Here is a 7,266-nt window from a genome sequence, read left to right as displayed (position 1 = left end):
CGCCGAGGAGGTCTAGGGCCATTTAATGCGAATGACCTCCGACCTGCTTACCGAGCCCCTGAAGAAGCTCCACTCCAAGTCTTCTCCCTCTCAGTGGTGAGTGCTATCCGAACAGCTGACGGCAATGCCTCGTGTCGGACATGGATGGGGAGAGGGCTCGTTGGGCTGAGTACATTTTGAGTAGCTAAAATATGGCAGACCTTCCGTGGGCAGCGTCCAATTGCTGGGTTGCAGGGTGGCGGATGCTTACTCCACCCATTGATTTGCGCCCACCACTCTTTGGTTGCGGTCAGAGAGCTGTGGCTAAGTGCTGAGGGGTGGGAAGGCACCTGGCGCTCTGGAACATCAGCGCAGTGGGCCGCTCAAAGCTGGTGTGAGGCCAGCGATCCACGGCCAGAAGGTGGTCTTGACTGCCTATGGCAGTCCGGTACCATTCTCCCGACTGAAGAGGGGTTGGTAGTCCCTATTCGAAAGGGAAAAGGGGGCTGCCAGGACCGCAACATCCACTGTGGCATTACACTGCTCAGTGCCAGGCAAGGTGCTTGCTCACCATTGGCTGGGATGAACCTGGCAGAGACCTGAACAGTCTGGGTTCACGCCTGGTGTCAACAAATGATCGTATCCTGAAGGGCTTCGCGTACTGGTGGAGTTGCCGAGGCGAGTTTCGACAGGGACGCTTGCAGCCTATGTCGATCCTTACGTTCGACCAGTGCAAGGTGAGGTATTTACGATCTGCGACTCTTGGGATTCCTGCGAGACTATTGGTTTGCTGACTGGCCTGTATTCCTAGACAGAGAGAGTGCCAGAAGTGTGTGTGGCCTTGCCCAGCTTCTTTCTTTCCGTGAATGCGGGAGGAAGCAGGGATGTGTCTGCCCATCGCTTTCCAACACTTGCATGGACTGGGTACCGGGCAGATTGGAATGATTGATTGGATCGTGTCTTGGCGCCGCAACTGCAGAGTTGTGGACCAGAGTCATTGTGACATCCACAGCCACCCAGGGTCACTGACCTGTTTTGCTGATGATGCAGTAATTCCTAGCGAAGTCGCTGGAGGTTTTGGTGATGGCTCTCGGGGCCCTGCACTAGGAGGCAAAGCCCTTAGGACTTCAGGTCTCCTGGGCCAAGACCAAGGTACAGATGGTTGGAGGCTTGCTGGATGACACAGTACAGTCTGTTCACGCGTGTGGCGAGGACGTTGAGATCTCAGAAAGTTTCACGTATCTTGGTAACGTAGTTCATAACAACGGTGAGTCTGGCCAAGAAGTCTGACGGCGGATTGGTCTGGCCCACGATGTTATGGACTCGCTCAACACGAGTATGCGGCATTCGATAGCTGTGCGAAGGATAAAATCCGAGGACTTCAAGTCCCTTGTGCTCCATGTCTTACTCTATGGTTGTGAAACATGGAGACTTGGAGGCGGATTAATGCCCTTTAGTAATAATATACGCAGAATCATGGGATATCGACGCTCGAATGACTGTGTCAGGTGGCGACTACACCGTGAGACTGATTCGACATATATTACCTGCATAGTTCGTCTATGCCAACTCCGGCTATACGGACATTGATGGCGTTTTCCGGAAGCCAGTCCACCTTTGGAACACCTACAAGAGAGACAATCCAATTGGAGGAAGTGAGGGGATTTTTACGGGTTCGTGATTTTAGCAGGTCGATAGATCCTGCCGGGAGGTACTCTCGGGTTTGGAGGGAGACCGGCGGAGACTCGCCCCCCGGCATATGCCCCCACTGTTTGATTGATTGAGTCATCAAACAGAGCTGTGGGGATGAGTGCTAGTTCATAGGCGATAACGTTTTTGATGTTCACATTTCTAGAACTGTCTTGTAGTCCAATAACTCTTGAGAAGAAGAATTATATATCATACATGACTTTATGGCCAACTTTTATTCCCTTTCTTATCACGGACATGGTGGCGACTCTTTTTTCAATATTGTTCCATATCAATTTGGCAAATATTTATGAACTCAGGAAGCAGCTCCTCATCAATGCTTAATGCCTTCTCAACATTCACAGATGATATAACAACGTAACCAGTGGCTAAGTTGGCAAGTTGATCTGGGTCTGCATCATGACTGAGATGGTGGATACATATCAATTATCTTTCTGATTCCATCCCTGTCTTTCTTATCACTCTCCATACGAGCAACTGACTCTTCTTTGTGAGTCCTCTGGAATCTTTCATCAGCTGTCTCACCTCTCATGCCAGCCAACTAGCTGCACATATGACGGCTGAGCCCATGTTTTCAAGGTTTCTGGATTGAGTGTGACTCCAACAATTTCAGCTCGCCAGTGCCCATACCTCATGAAGGTTGATTCTATGAACATGTCACTCCAGATGCCATTCCATAACCCCTCCATATGCCGTATGACATGTTTGCCTTTCAGGAAATGAGCAAGGATAACTGATGGTAGTCTCCCAATCGTTCTCAGGTAGATCAAAAGTGATCTGGCATTGTTCGAGTGCCCTGCAGCAAAGCCATATACTATCATTGCTTTCACACATGCATGCTACTCTATGTGTAAATGTGCCTCTCATCATCAGAGAAGATAAACTCATCGATGTCAAGAAACCAACAGCTGCTTTTTTAGTATAAATCATGCTTCTGTAAGATATCATCAGCGAATCTCATGGGCAATTAGTTCATGTTGTGAATTTCAAGATGTTGTATCATATCACGTTACTATTACCAAGATGTTATAACTGCTCCAGTCATATAACTTTGTCTTCAAATCAGGATACTTTTCTGTAAGCTTTGTAATCTCACTTGTAGTCTTATTATCCCAGTGTCCTCATTTGAGGACAGCAATATAGCTTACTATTAGATTTTTTTTTGAGCATTTATTATTATTCTTAACCCATCATTTTACAGTATTCTACAAACAAACTCAGTTTATTTCAAAAATAAAAAGTAATGTAATGGGTTAAACACATACATCATTATATAGAGCGTTCATTATACATCCATATTCATCAATCACACTACATTAATAAAGTAGGCTACTTCTGTTAAATTGATACTGTTTAAACACGTAAAGCATTATTAAGGAAGCATTCATTGTGTACTTCCATTCATTAATCATATACAGCACTTATAAAGTAGGCTATTCCTAATAAATTCATCTTCAATGCATACACCATTATTAAAAAAAAGCATTTATATCACATTCATAGTCCTTCATATTAAACTCCACATGTAAGTATACAACTTCAACACACAAACAATTATTATACTATGAACACTCGTTATTATACATCTCTCAACTTCTTGCAATACACTCACAGTTTACAATGAACGCTAAATTTCTCTTACAACGTTTCCATTTCTTTCGACCGCTAAAGACTTAAAATGGCTTCTTATCCGCTCATTTTATTAAAATTTCTTGCGATAAATTCACAACTTACAATAACGCTCTTAAACATCTCGTAACTTCTTGCATCTTTTACGACCACCTTTCGCTTGGCAATGTTATGCAATGACGTCATCGACCATACCAGCCGGTGCATTTAGGAAACTAGTAGGTTATTATGCATTGAATTGAATTACAAAGCTATTATTTGCATTTACGAATACTACTAAGTTATTATTATGCATTTAAAGAAAACTAGGCTATTATTTGCAGCAACCTTTTTTTCTAGAGATAAATTAATTCTCTCTCTCTCTCTCTCTCTCTCTCTCTCTCTCTCTCTCTCTCTCCAGAATGCACACTCACGACCAAAGCCAAGCAAGTACTATTTAGCTTATGGAATGCAGAAAATCTTATTACAGAGCGTGTACTAGTTGAAACAAGAACATTCATAACATATTTTTTTAACCCGTGGGCTTCGGCTGCAGGAGAAAGCCGATAAGTGGCCGAGAAACGACAAAATTACACTGCATTTTGAGACTAAGAAAAAAACAGGGAATGTACATCAAAGTACTCCTCTCAAAACCAAAAAGCCGTTAAAAATATTTACTTTTACTCAAACTCCATTCTTTTTGGGTGGTGTTTGTCACAAAATAAACAGTCTCGTGACGTATGGCATCTAGCCAATAGTCGCTTGTTGTCTACTATAGCGAATTTGACGAGTGATTACTGTATGTATAGGTAGGTCAGGCTGCCATGACCTACAGCACCACCTTTGACAAAAGCCCACCTGAAGATCCTTACACACCACAATGACCTCATTGCTTTCATGGTGAGTTGCGCTATGCCACCACCGACTACAATTAGCTCGAATTAGGTGTTTTATGGAGAGCCCTTTTTAGAGTCCACCGTACCACAGCCCCGACTCGTGAAAGCCCTGAAAAGGGTCTCCCAACGTTCTCGGGTTAAAGAAACATAATCGTCGTGCAGTTGATGCTCACATTTTCGTAAGAAAAATCATCAAGGAGGGCGCCCCCCTGGGCACACAGTATGTCCTATGTCTTTGAAATTTAAATATGTTGTTTGTTGGTGTAAATGTATGACATTCTGTGAATTTCGTGAAATGTGGAGTGAATGTGTAGGGGAGACTCAAACAGAGCATAAAATCTTCTATTTGTTTCACAGACTTTAGTTTTTAGTTAATTACTTTGAAAAAAAATACCATATAACATTTGTGTATATATGTACATTTCTCATTTTGTAAATTTATTTTTTTTGTTTCGGCCTCGAACAAAATTCTCACTAATAATTTTCTCCACTTTTTCTCCCGTTTTCTTTTTACCTTTTTTTAAATGTACAAAATGAGAAAAATTGCCCTTTAGTTGTAGTTTATATTGATACCTTACAAAGACTATTAGACTGTTGATTTTGTGATTTTTTTTTTTTTGAAGTGTAAAAACACATTTTCAGATTTTGGCTCCTACATTTTTGTTTTTTGTTTTTTCCATTTCATGTGTTTTGCCATTTTATTCACTTGACTGGCATGAAATCTTCACATATGATTGTTTATACCTTGTTCCACTTAGTGGAGAAGGATAAGGCATCTGGTCCCCTTATAAAAAAGTTATCACTCAAAGGTGGTGGTGGTGGTGGTCGCGGTCAGGTTGGTGTGAAGATAGAGTCGTGACTCTTGCTCCTAGCGTTGCTTTCTTGCGTGTTTCCTGGGTCTTCATTTTGTTCCAGAAGCCTTCTTTATGTTCATAACTCTGCACATGGTTGCTTTGCGCTTGTACGTCATTATAAAGGCGTTTTGGGGTTATAGCGCAGCGAAAATATTCAACGTCCTCCCCAGTCAACGTCTGTGGGAGAACTGAGAAGCAGAGTACGCATTTCACATTCGGCAGCTGTCACGAGTGGATAGAGGGATGATGAATTACAAAATTTACAGGGAAATAGACTTTCTAATGTGAATTTTACGTGCGTACAAGCCTTGAGAAATACCACGTGTGTTGGCGCGCTATAGCGTAACAGCGCAGGGCATTGAAATATTTTAAAGGGACCCTATTATTTTTAATATTCTACACAAATTATGCCTCATTACCTGGTAATACATAGCATCCCCGACATGTTGAACGAGAAAAACTAATTTAGTCAGTTTAAAAAAAAATATTCGTCCAAAAAATACCCTTCTCTCACACCCACACACACTCTTTGCTCCTTGCACACACACACACACACACACACACACACAAACACGTCACATATAACTCAGATGTAGCTCTGCTGGATAGTTGCCGTCTTTCGCTAGCGGCGTCAGAAAAAATTGGAAACTGTGTCAACACTTGTATCCCACGACTGTACGGTGAGCTATTTTGCTCTTAACAAATTTTCAGGTTGTTATATTTCTCAGAGCCAATTCCACAGTCCATCACAGTGGCTTTGTAATCCTTGAACGAAACTTTAATCTTTTACACTCCGTAATGGTTAGGTTTTCGATGCAGCACCACACACACAAGAGATGTCCCGTATGATTTCCTCAGAAGTTAACCTATTAAAATATACATGAACACAAAACACTACCAATGAATTTTCTAAGTCTTTGGTGTTGATTTGCAGGCTTACTAACACATCATGGCGAATTGTGAAAGGCCATTGGTCCTTTTAGAGTTTCAAAGCTATACAGGAATGATTCATATTGACCTGAAGGCTCTGACGAAATGTGAATATATATATATATATATATATATATATATATATATATATATATATATATATATATATATATATATATATATATATATATATATATATATAGAGTAGCTATTTTTGCATCTAAACTTTTTTTTTTTTTGTTTCTTAGTTTTTTGTAGAGTTTCAAGATATGATATTGACCTGAAGGCTTTTTTTTTTTTTCACAAAAAAGGAGGCAGCTCAAGGGCACACAAAAAAGAAAACAATATTAAAAAAAAAGCCCGCTACTCGCTGCTCCCCCCCCAAAAAAAGTAAAAGAGGTGGTCGAAACAAAGGTCAATTTCGGGAAGAGAGGTGTCCAGATACCCTCCTCTTGAAAGAGTTCAAGTCGTAGGCAGGAGGAAATACAGATGAAGGAAGATAGTTCCAGAGTTTACCAGCGTGAGGGTTTGAAAGAGTGAAGATGCTGGTTAACTCTTACGTATGGGGCTTGGACAGTATGGGGATGAGCATGAGTAGAAAGACGTGTGCAGCGGGGCCGCGGGAGGAGGGGAGGCATGCATTTAGCAAGTTCAGAAGAGCAGTCAGCATGAAAATATCGATAGAAGATAGAAAAAGAGGCAGCATGGCGGCGGAATTTGAGAGGTAGAAGACTATCAGTATGAGGAGAGCTGATGAGACGAAGAGCCTTAGCCTCCACTCTGTCAAGGAGAGCTATGTGACTGAACCCCCCCCCACACATGAGATGCATACTCCATATACGAGGGCGGACAAAGCCCCTGTAAATGGACAGCAACTGTGCGGGGGAGAAGAATTGGCGGAGACGGTACAGAACGCCCAGCCTCGAGGAAGCTGATTTAGTAAGAGATGATATATGAAGTTTCCAGTTGAGATTTTGAGTTAAGGATAGACCGAGGATGTTTAGTGTTGAGGAAGGTGATAGCTGAGTGTTGTCAAAGAATAGGGGATAGGGGATCTATACATCCAACATGGCGGCAGGTGGAAGTCGGTTAAGGGAGCTCCTTATATTTGTTGAAATATCTACGTTCTGCCACAATGTACTATGCTGTGACTATGAGAGCCCGAAAGTGCATATGTGCTGAGTTAACTGACGGCGTAAAATAACTGTCTGATAAAGGACATAATCAGAAAACGCAGTAAGACCTAACAGTGTTACTGACAGCCAGCTGTTACGTATAAACAAGCCCGC

This window comes from Eriocheir sinensis, unplaced genomic scaffold (genome assembly GCF_024679095.1).
Source record: "Eriocheir sinensis breed Jianghai 21 unplaced genomic scaffold, ASM2467909v1 Scaffold385, whole genome shotgun sequence".
In the NCBI taxonomy this organism is placed as follows: domain Eukaryota; kingdom Metazoa; phylum Arthropoda; class Malacostraca; order Decapoda; family Varunidae; genus Eriocheir; species Eriocheir sinensis.
Note: the sequence above shows the minus strand (reverse complement) of the source record.